Raw genomic sequence first — 11,712 nt, forward strand, 5'->3', positions numbered from 1 at the left:
TAATCCTCAAAAATGCCTGATATGTTTCTAACTTTCGTTTCTGATAGAAGTAACAAGCCATCTGCTTGTTGTCTCCTACCGTTTAATATTATTGCAGGCAATAGGTGTTGCAATCGGCTGACCTTGCTGTGGAGAGGCTGCATGCCTCAGGCAAGAGGAAGCAGAATGTTATTAATACCCACTGAAAACCAATCTGCATTTTAGGTTCATTTGGGCTTGCACCAGGTGCAGGAACCTCTGTAAAAGTCATTCTAAAGTGTAAAATAAGATGCAGGAGGACAGTTTTAATAATTTTGTTGCTGCATTAGATGCCTTGTATAAGAAGTGGAGAAGAGGAGAAATACTTCCATCTGCAAAAAGTCAGAAGATCCTCCATGATAAACTCTGTGAAGCAAAGGGATGGATAGCTGATTTCACCAATGCTGAGAATCTTGAATCAGTGTCGTATGCAGTTCAATGCCTCCATGTATATTGTCAAGGTCAGTGAAAACTTCTTCAAATGCCATTGTCAATGGCTGCACTACCTGTTGATGTACCAGAACCCTATAACTTACCACCCAACGTTATTTATCAATCCGGAACCATACTACACATTCACTCCTGCCTTTCCTTCAGACACTAGGCATTGACAAAAAGGTCTCAGACCCACAGCTTACAGACTGTGCACTTCATCCAAAAAATACACCAAGGAATTTCTTGATCAGTGTTTTGTCCTGATCACTATCACACTTCCCTCTCTCTTTCAAGGCAAGCTGGACTGCAGTCAGAGAAAGAAGCAGCAAACCAGGAGGGACAGATACGGCTACACAGCCTTTGCCTTGCCGACATGCAAGGATCCTGAGCAACAGCAGTGTTGAAACAATGGATAATTCTCCTTTCAACATCCCATTCCCTTTTCCCACAGTCCCTTCTGACTGCAAACTGCAGTGTAAATATGCACTTATTGCTTTCTGCCACTAACACCACTTCCCACCGGCCTAGCTTTGTTTTCCACCTTTCAGATAGCCAAGGATGGAACTCATCAGGGACGATGAGACACCAGGTGCATGAAATTTTTGCAGTCCATTAAATATCCCATCGAATGACTTCGGTGAAATATGAAAAGATTATGTTGAACAATATTTTTTGAATTTCTAATAATATAAATGTTATAATATAAAATGTGTTAATATAAAATATGCATTTTCCTTTTGTGTTGGTGGCTGAAAATTATTAAATTAGGATAAAACACTGATTCTTTTGGTGTTGAAAATGTTTCTTCAATCAATGGGGTGAGGTGTGGTGCATGTGTTGGGGTCATGCATGACCCTTGTGATCACATTTCCAATGCCCAAGTTAATAGAAAGACATTTGTAAAGAAAATTGTGAACAAAAGCCTTCACCTCATCAGATCTGCTATTGTGGGGAGTGGGAGTCAAATGGGATCAGGGCTTTGAGGGATGGGAGGTTGACTCCTCACTTTCAACATCAGCTTTTAATTGTCTCTATATTAATTGGAACTGTGCTTTTGATGACTAAAGGAGCGGTATCCAATGGCTGATTCCCTCTCCACTTCTCATTCTGGAAATAGACGAGCACGTCACTGATGGTCTCCATGAGTAGCTCAGATCTCTCAGTGATCTGCATGGTAGGTTTGGTGCTTTAATGTAAGAAATATTTTATTACTTTCTCTTTTTTTACTTCACTTTCTGAATCCCATTTTCCTTTCACATTGTTTTAAGATGATATTCACTTACTCTGATCAAAAAGAAAGTCAAGACCTGTAATTTTTGAAACTACTTCCTGACATACTTGATTTGCAGCTTTACTTAATTACCTTATTTATTTCTCCAACCACACAGTTCACACTGAACAAAAATAGAGCGAAGTCAGGTTGCCCACTCCAACTCCCACAAATGAAGTTACATTACTTTTTTTATTTGTGGACTTTTTGTGACATTTTTTTCTGTGAAATACCCCACAAATTTGGCTGCCACAATAATTTAACTCCTATTCCTTTTCTAAGTTCTTGTCTCCTTAACCCCTTCTGAATCAATTGCATCACCATTGCTTCAGTGCATTTCCTTCTTTAATTAGTGAAGATATGAATTCTGGCCTACTGTTGGTATCTATTCATGTTAAATTGTACAAATGACATGGTTGTCTGCTAAAATTTCTGGAAGTTGTCTCATAATAATTAAGAACATAAGAAAGCTAAGCAGGAGTAAGCCACTTGATCTCTTGTGTCTACTTCATCATACGATAAGGTCCTGATTGATCTTTCACCTAAGCAGCCCTTTCCTACAATAATCTCATATCCTTCATTATACTGTATAAACATCTATCCATCTTGTCTGGAGAATAAGAACATAAGAAACAGGAGCAGGACTCATTTGAAATAGAATTTCATAGATTTACTGACCTCTGGGTGAAGCCAATTTTTGCCATCATTATCTTACATGGATGAGCCTCTTGGAACCAAATTTAGGAACCATGAACCCTTGTTCTCATAATCTACCCCATGCCAGGAAACTATTTGGTGACCTCGTGGCACTTCATCCATCATAAATAGATCTTTCCTGAGGGAGGGAGACTGGACCTGCCTCATCAGGGCATAATGGCATTAATATATTTTTGCTTCTTTGTTCAAATCCTCTTGTAATAAAGATTAACTTTTTTTTTGCTTTCCTAATCATTTGCTATACCTGCTATATACAACTTAGTAAAATAGGAGTAATTATATACAGGATTTTATTTGCAAGTGGAATTCAAAAAATTTTTGGGAACTAGAGATACACCTGTTTTGAAACATGTAAATGGATTATGGAATAAAATTGGTTGTGAAATAGGTGGGAAAGGTTTAATTTCATGAAAAATGCCTTTTTGTCAAAATAGACTTTCCATTTTCTATGGATAATCAATTTCTGAGGATTTGGATGGGTATTGAGAGATTATTTTGAAGCTAGAAGATTTATTACCTTTGAATGAATGAAGAATAAATTTAATATGTCAAATAATACTTTGTTATTATCAAGTTAAGACTTTTTTAAAAGGTTCTGTTTGACATTACCTATCCAGAGTGAATTAGATTTATTGATTCATAATGGTGATGTGAATAAATTTATCTCTGTAATGTATAATTTACTTTTTTAAAGATGGGATTAAGATGGGAAATGAATTTGAATAGACAAATCGATGAGAAAGATTGGATGCAATTATGTAGAAATAATATGACAAAAATTATTATGTTAGGTATAGGTTGATCCCATCAGTTATTCTAAACTCCTCAAAAATTTTAAAAATTGAACCCTATATTATCAGATTTATGTTTTGTATGTAGTCAAGAAGTTGGATCATTTCTGCATTCTACTTGGGAGTGTCCCAAAATTAAACATATTGGTTGGAAGTTGGAAATTTTTTGGAATGAATAATGGAGGTTGTTATTTTTGTTGGGTAATATTAGGACTATAAGACCTAAATTGAAATTAACAATGTATCATGTTGAATTCGTACAAATTGTTTTAGCAGTTTCTAGGAAGTGTATAGCTATTACTTGGAAATCAGACATAGATTTAGGAATGGAGAGATGGCATAAAGAGCTTTGTAACTGTATTCTACTTGAGATGATTACTTATAACTTACAAAATAAATATCAGGTATTTTGTAAAATATGGCACCAATATTTCCAAAATGTGGTAATGTAGTGGCTGCTTCAATGCAGAAAACACACCACTGAGCTCAGTGGGGTTTCCAGTAAAACCATTCATTTGAATTTTGTGCATGCCCCTTTAAGGCCAACGGGAATTCTGCCCTGCACAGTGGTGTCATCATCACATTGCTAGGGCGCGAGCTGTGGCCTAAGTCATGAGGCAATGAGCAAGCCCCAACGGTGCCATCTTCTGCAGCTGCCCCACCAGCGCAGCAGTACAAACGGGGCTGATTCACTCACAGAGATGTGTGCTGCCACAGTATGAATGTTTAATAGACTCTCTGAAAACCCCATTTCTTGGTAACCTCTAACATTGTTATATAGTTTACTTTCTTGACATTTGCCAGTTTTTTCTCTTTTCTCTTTTTTTTCTTTTTTCTCTTTTCTATTTTTTTTGGAGGGGTGGTTTGGGAGGGAGGGGGAATTTTGTATACCACAAGTATAATTTTTGAAAGTTTTTTATTGAAAGAAATGTATTTATAGTTGTGGTTTAAAAAAATTCTTAAATAAAGTATTTAAAAAGTCAATCACTTTCATCATAACTAGAAAAGTGAGAAAAACAAGTGTGTTATAAGTTGCAGGGAAGGGTGGAAAGAACAAAGGATATGTGTGATAAGAGTGGAGTTTAAACTAATAAAAAATATATCTGTTAAATAATATATCAAACCACACAAAAGATTAAATGCTCTATCTGTATCTAAGTGGAATACATTACTTTGAGATTTTTTAATGTTAATCATAAAGGATTATACCTGTTACTTGTAGTAGTAGATATCCTGTGCATTGTTTACATTATTCATAGCCTCATTTCATAGGGCAATAGGAATCGACAGCATGCCAGCTGTCAGGACTAATGCTGGCCTTCTGTCGGGATCACCAAATAGCGTAGCAGTGAGCTTTGGAAATAGATACATGAGCAACCTTATAAAATCATGAAAGGGTTTTAAATAAGATAGAGGCTAAAACACTGTTTCCACTGGTAGGTTAGTCTAGATCTAGGGGACAAGACCTCAAGATTTGAGGAAGTAGGATGGAGTTGAAGAGGAACTGCTTTTCCCAGTAAGTGGTGAACCTGTGGTATTCTTTGCTCAGGGAATGGAGGTTTCCATATTAAATATATTTAAAATGCAGGTATATAGATTTTTGCACAGAGGGTGAAATAAGGGTTATGGGAAAAGATGGGTAGGTGGAATCCACGGCCAAATCAACCAAGATCTAATTAAAAGGTGGAACAGGCCCAATGGGCCACATGGCCTCTTTCTGCTTCTTATGTTCTTAGGCTCATGGAGTGATGAGAAGCGGGAAGGAAGAGAAGGCATGACTCCAGATCTAGATTCACCAGCCTGGTCCAGTAGCCTCAACATCTTCACCATCAGTCCTCAAAGAATACTGCACAGGAAGTGAGGTATCTTAGATAGTGCACATCAAACCTTGAGCTGAAGCCATTTGAACATCACATGTCACAGTGAAAGGAAGTTAACAAATGCAGTTAGCACATCATTTTGAACAGCTGCAGGATGCTCTATTCATTTCAATATTTATTTGATCCATAGGTCGTTTCTTTAAATGACAACTTCAATTTCATTTCAGAGCATCTGTGAACTGAGGTTGGCTTTGTGCCATCTCAATAAACTTAGATTTCTGAAGTACATTAATTGACAAAAACCCTCAAATGAGACTGCATGAAGTTAAGAAAGGCCAGCCATGAATGCTGAAGTGAAATAGCTTGCTGCTGCTGGTAAATTTAGATTTATTTTCCTCAGTTCCCAGTGATAGTTCTTCAAAGAATGAGTTATTGTGAATGGTGATGAAGGATGAAAGAGTTTTGCATTATTGTTTGACAATTTCGGTTCAGAAAAAATCATGATCGCATCCATGTTATGTCCATGCATAATATCTAATTTAAAACTTTGCACCAATAATATTGCTTTGCAAATTATTGTGTTATGAGACTCAAAAAAGCCTATGCCACATTTTAAAAAAAATAGGTGCATAAACAATGTTCCTGATGACTGCGGCTAGCGATAAATTTGTCGTCTACATATATGAAGAAAAAATTGATTACCGGTGTGGTAACTTCCATCCACCTGCGGCCTTAGGTACCATGTGGAGCAGGTAGGCCCAGGAATTATCACACCATTGTACAATACCCATGTCCTCCATCCTTTCAAATTTCTCTTTGGCTAAATGAAGTTTATCTGGAGGGAGCCTGTGAGCTCAGGCATACAGCAGTGGCCCTTCAGTTGGTATGTGGTACTGTACCCCATGTTTCAGCATGGCCTTTATTTTCCAACTTATCCACTCTCTGTGTAACACTTCATTTTCAAAGCATTATCTACTTTTAGCTGTCAGCTCTTTAACTTGTTTCAATTCTTCTGAAACTTTATTTATAGACCCATTTAACAACTTTAAATTATTTTCCAAAATCAAATTAATTTTATTTTGAAATTCATCAGTTTTGGATTCAATCTTACTTATTTCTTCCTTAATGATCCTCTTGTGTATTCCAGTCTGTTCATCTTCTGAACTTGATGTGTCGTGTTCACTTTCATACTCTTCTGAAGCTCCTTCCACTGGGTTGGTGTCTCCTTCGTGCTCTGAAGTTGAGATCCCAGACTGTCTTTCTAAAACTTTTTGAATAATTTTCTTAGCCTGATATTCTATTGCACCATTCATGCCCAACTTCTCATGGATACGTGAAGTATTTTAGCTTTTCCTTCAGCACCATCTTTGCGACTCATCGCGAAGAGGGCTCCGGAGGATGTTCCCTCACCGGGATCTTCGCCGGTGGATCCCGAAGGTACTTCAACAGGCCTGCTTCAACGTCGAGGTAGGTCCAGTTTCGCTTTTCTTCTTCTCATCAGATTTTGTAGTTGGAGTCAGTTTAGAAGTTTTTTTTGGTGACATACTTAAAAGTAAATTGAGTGTTTTATATTAACTTTAAAATATTTTGATTTAAAAAAAACACTTTGTTAAATGGGTACTTTTTTTGTTAAATCCCACGGGGGTCATGAGGCTGCGTGTCGTCCCCTATGCCATCACGTGACCTCCTCTGTTTTGGCATCACTGAGGTGAATTGAAGCGTAATTATTGCAGGGAATTCTGCCAACCTGGCGAATTCATTCTCCGAAAGAGTAACGGAGACTAAATGTGGGACTGGCAGCTTAGCCTCACCAAGGATGGAAAGCGTTGGTATGAACAAGCCTTTGTCCTCCTAGATCAACCAGCAGGCCATGTGCTCTGAGAAAATTAGCTCCTAGTAGCAGTTGTGCGAACGCGACCAATGTGAACATCCACATGAACGTAGAATCGCCAAATTGGAGCGGGATCCTACGTGCGCCAAATGTTTGGATAATACTGCAGTTTGTGGGTTTTCTGTTACTTGTGTCACACCCCGAAGGGGGAAGCTTGCTGATTTCAGCCCCTGTATCCACCAAGAAATTCCAGCTGGAATGTCTATCCCAAACATATAAAAGGCTGTCTCGATGGCCACCCACTACAGCCATTAGTAACAGCTGGCCCTGGTATTTTCCCTGAAACGCACAGGGAGGTTGGCAGCAGTGAGCTTCTGTGCCCCATCGTTGATGGTGGAAGCACCAATGGGTGCTTACTTTGTCCTGTTGTCTCCTGGCCAATTGGCGGTCTGACAATAGATTTGATTGACCCTGCTGCCAGTCTAAGGTTGGAGTTGCATGGTTCTGCTGCTGTGAGCCAGATCTGGTGACCTGTACTACGGATGTCTCTCTTTCTTGCTTAGCCTGCCATAGAATGTCAGCACAGGCCATGACTGTCCGTGGGTCACTGAAATCCTCAATGGCCACCAGCATGTGCATATCTTCTGGCAACAGCTCCAAGAAAGCCTGCTTGAACATGAGGCAGGGGTTATGCCCTTCTGCTAGTTCCAGCATTTCATTTATGCGCAGAAGGGGTCCTGTCTCTCAAGCCATTCAAGTGAAGTAAACAGGTCGCTTGCTCACGTCGTGAGAGGCCAAAGGTATGGATGAGCAGACTCTTGAGCGCCATCTACTTGTCCTTTTCTGGAGGTTGCTGCAGAAAATTGGAAACTCGGCAGGCCGTCTCTTGGTCCAAGACACTTACTACATTATAGTACTGCATGGAATCAGATGCTATCTGCCTCAACTGGAATTGGGTTTCTGCTTGGTCAAACCATGCACGTGGTCGTGCAAAACATTGGCAGTTTTAGAACCACAGCATGCATTGAAGAAAGATTTTCCATGTTGGGGTCCAAATTATAATACAATAGATGTCGGTGTACATGTTGTAGAATCGCTGTACACATTGTCAAGTTGAAGTATATGAAGGGAAGTCAATGTACACACTATGGAGTCTAGTACAAGACTGACACCTTCACCAACAGTTCAATATGTATCAAATCTTCTAAACTTCAAAACTGAATAAAATAAAGCTCTGTATCTGGAATTCAAGCAACCAGCAACCTCAAGCAACTAAAAGAATTCAATATAGAATCAAAAATAGCTCTAAACAGAGCTGATACTAATTTGACAATGGAATTACAAACAATTGTTTAATACTGATTAGATGGAGAATAGTAAAGAATGCTCAACAGGTCGGGTGATTTCTGTACAGAAATAAATAGTTGATTAACCTTCCGTTGAACTGGAAAATGCCAGAAAAAAAGTCAATTTTAACATGCAGAAAAGGAGGAGTAAAAGTCAAAAGGAATATTTTAGATATACAGTACAGTGAATAGCAGGAACAATGAGAAAAATTGTGTTTTAAAGGTTAATCAGACCAAATACCAGCATATAATTTATTGTTCAGTTCCAAGACATTGGATTTTTAAAATTTTTTTTTAGGATCTTGCAAGTGGGTTGAATGCAGTTGCTTACTGTATTCAGTTTGCAGATTTGAGCTTCTCTTACACCAAAGACTATTAGACCAACTAACATCCTGACTGTAGTACTGAAGACTTGCAAACCAAAACTACCAGTTCTTCTGAATGATCTGTTCCAGTATATAGTTGCATCAACCCACTCGAGTAAAACTTGTCAATGTATGTCAGGTTTGCAAACAGTGGGAGAAATCACATTTGGTTCATTACTGCCCAATCAGTCTATTCTCAATTATCAGCAAAATAATGTAGGATTTAATAGATGATGTTACAAGCAATGTGGATACCCAGTTCTAGGATCAGACTTTGCCAGGACTGCTCCAGATTTCCTCACAGACTTCCTTCAAGCATGCAGCAAACAGTGAACTCCTGGGATTAAGTGACAGTGACTGAGCTTGACATCTAGGACTTGGCCAGTTATGGCATTAAAGACCCTCCAGTAAAATTGAAGTCCATGACCATCAAGGGGAAAAGCACTCCAATGGTTGGAGTAATTCCTCACACAAAGGAAGGTTGTTATGGCCATTAGAGTTCATGAGTATTACTGCAGGAGTTCCACAGGGTCGTGTCCTGGGCACAACTGTCTTTGCTGCTTCATTAGTGGTTTTCCATTGATCATAATAAACAATCATAAGACACGAGGTAAGCTGCAGAAGATGGTCCGTACATTATAAAGAGAAATATTAAGAATAATGGATGTTTGAGGAACAATTCCAACGGCCCAAAACAGCTTTAGGAACATGAAAGTTATCAGGAAAGATCAAAAGTTTGTTCTTAATTTCCTGTGAATATTTGACGTCATGATCCATATATTTAATGCATTGAAAGGCTTCGTTTTGTGTGCCTTTAATCCTAATGGGATTCTATAATGCCAATTATGTGTTTAAATATTAGTTAGTAATTAATGCTACTGACTGTAATTCACTGAAGAAGCTGTCATTTGTGGAGAAATGTGACCTGTGTTTGGGCACTAAATGGAGCTGTGTATCTGTCAACAGCTTGTACTTGTTCAATATTTAGTTACAAGAAAGTCAAAATAGGAACATACTATAAGTGATGGCTGATTAGATATGATTTCTGCTGCCCCCATATCGATCTACAGTTGCACATCAGTATTCTGGCCCATTCTTTTCATCTGATACCAATAAAATTGAATTGTTGTCAAGTGTACAAAATTGTACATGTAGTACAAAAATTGATTTGCATTTGTATCTCATTATATAAACTAAGCATGTCTCAGTATAATTTGTATCAAGAAGCATTTGGAATAGTATCAAGTTCGTATGTCAAAAGCGTAAAGAAGCCTGGTGTAAACCATCTCCAAACAACCCATCTAATAAATCCCATCAATTATCTCCTGCCCCAACATGGGCCTCATCAATCACTTCAAAACCTACAGAGTGGATGGGAAGCAGAGTCCTGGAGGATATTATTGAAAGAAGGTTTGCTGTTTGGTTTCCATACAGAGTCCAAACCAAATGACTTTGTTCTAAGTTTCTTATCTAATCTTTATTTGTTTACTGAAGTATAAGACCTGCTGCAAAATACATGTTATATTCTTCATATAGCAAACCACTCTTGCCTGAATCTAACTTGTATGCTGTGGTAATCCTCAGCTCCACTCTGAGCAAGTGAGATATCACAGGATGTAAGGTCTGTGCTGCCATTTCAATTATTTGCTCAAGGCATTCATGCAAAAAAAACAAGAGCTTTACCAGATTTTTTTTGGTTTTGAAGACAAGCTTAGCTTTTAACTTGCCAATATTGATTTATGTTAATCACATCAACACAATTTGGAACCTGAAAGGCTCTTTAAGTGATGTTGAGTCTATATACTCTGGGAGCAGGTGCATTACTTTGCACAATCACAACTGCAGACGTATCTGCACTTTGAGTACAATGTCTTTCTACTGAACTTCGAGACAGCAGGCAGGCATTCAGAAAGTCTAAACTGGATCAAAGGCAGCTTCTGTGTTTGTTGACTGCAAATAATAGTAACTGGTATTAATAATTTTCGGCTGTTGACTAGCTCATAAATCTGCAAACTTTTCTAACAAAATTGATTAGCTCCAATAAATGCAAATAGTAGTTGCATTTTTAAAATTCCCAGTTGTTCACCAGTATGGGCAGCATATTTTAATTGATAATCATCAGGAGCTGGTTGTCTCTGGCAAGGTCAGCATTTATTCCCCATCCCTAATCACTTGGAGGTCACAGTTGATCACATTGGTGGTTCTGGAATCACGTGCAACTTTGGCCAAGAGGCAATAGCAGCAAAAGAAGTGCGTTTTGTTAAAAATTACAGATTGTTAAATGAATTTGATTTCTAGAACTGCAAGGATGGGATTTGAACATCCTTGGATTACAGTCACTGACTGCATCAACCCCATATTGCAACCCCTCTTGGAAAGTTAACGAGACCAACATTCTTGGCCTGCTGCTCGAGTGCTGCGCAGGAATGTTGTTCCCAAATACTGTTACTCCAATGCAGCCTGACCAAATGGTCAAATGGGAACTTGGTTCATGGCATGATCAACATAATATCTGTCAGCTCTCCCAGACAAATTGACTGGTCCAGTCTTTCCCACTTGCTGTCATCTAAAACCTCCATGATAGAGGACAGGAAGTTTGGGAGGTTGTTCTGTCTGTGCACTTTTGGACAGCTCAGCATAAAAAGCCTTGTTGATTGTCTGCATGGAAGGATGTGACTGAGCGAACCTCTTCCTTAAAGCTGCGTAAATGAGGATATGTTGGTTAAAGGAAATTAAGTGGGATGTGGGATTGTATGAGAACTGGCACTAACGATGATCAAATGGTCTCTTTCTATGGCATGAGATGCATGACATTATATGCAGTGATTAGGAGCTGGAAGAGAGCAAAAAATTAAATGAAAATAAATGAAAAGCAGGTCAAGTCAATGGAGAGATCAACAGAATTAACATTTCAGGTCTGTGGACATTAATCAGAACTCGAATAGCAGATGGATGAGGATATTTTAATATTTCAAGAAGAATTAGTGCTTTTACAGTGAGATATTTAATAAGTGACGAGTACACATCACTGTTACACTTCTGAAGACAATGCATTTTATTATTGTTACTAGTAGGAATGTTTATTCTCAGGTGCAGGTGGAGCTTTTGAAAAGTCCTAT

The 11,712-nt window shown here is 38.4% G+C and overlaps 1 long non-coding RNA gene across 1 annotated transcript; it reads left to right on the plus strand.

Annotated features, from left to right (window-relative positions):
• Positions 1–314: 314 nt before the first annotated feature.
• Positions 315–6,512, plus strand: LOC138742861 (uncharacterized). Its single transcript, XR_011344458.1, has 3 exons — positions 315–479; positions 1,521–1,627; positions 6,411–6,512. It is a non-coding gene; the product is annotated as an uncharacterized lncRNA (long non-coding RNA).
• Positions 6,513–11,712: the final 5,200 nt, after the last annotated feature.

Source organism: Narcine bancroftii, chromosome 9 (assembly GCF_036971445.1).
Source record: "Narcine bancroftii isolate sNarBan1 chromosome 9, sNarBan1.hap1, whole genome shotgun sequence".
Taxonomy (NCBI): Eukaryota; Metazoa; Chordata; class Chondrichthyes; order Torpediniformes; family Narcinidae; genus Narcine; species Narcine bancroftii.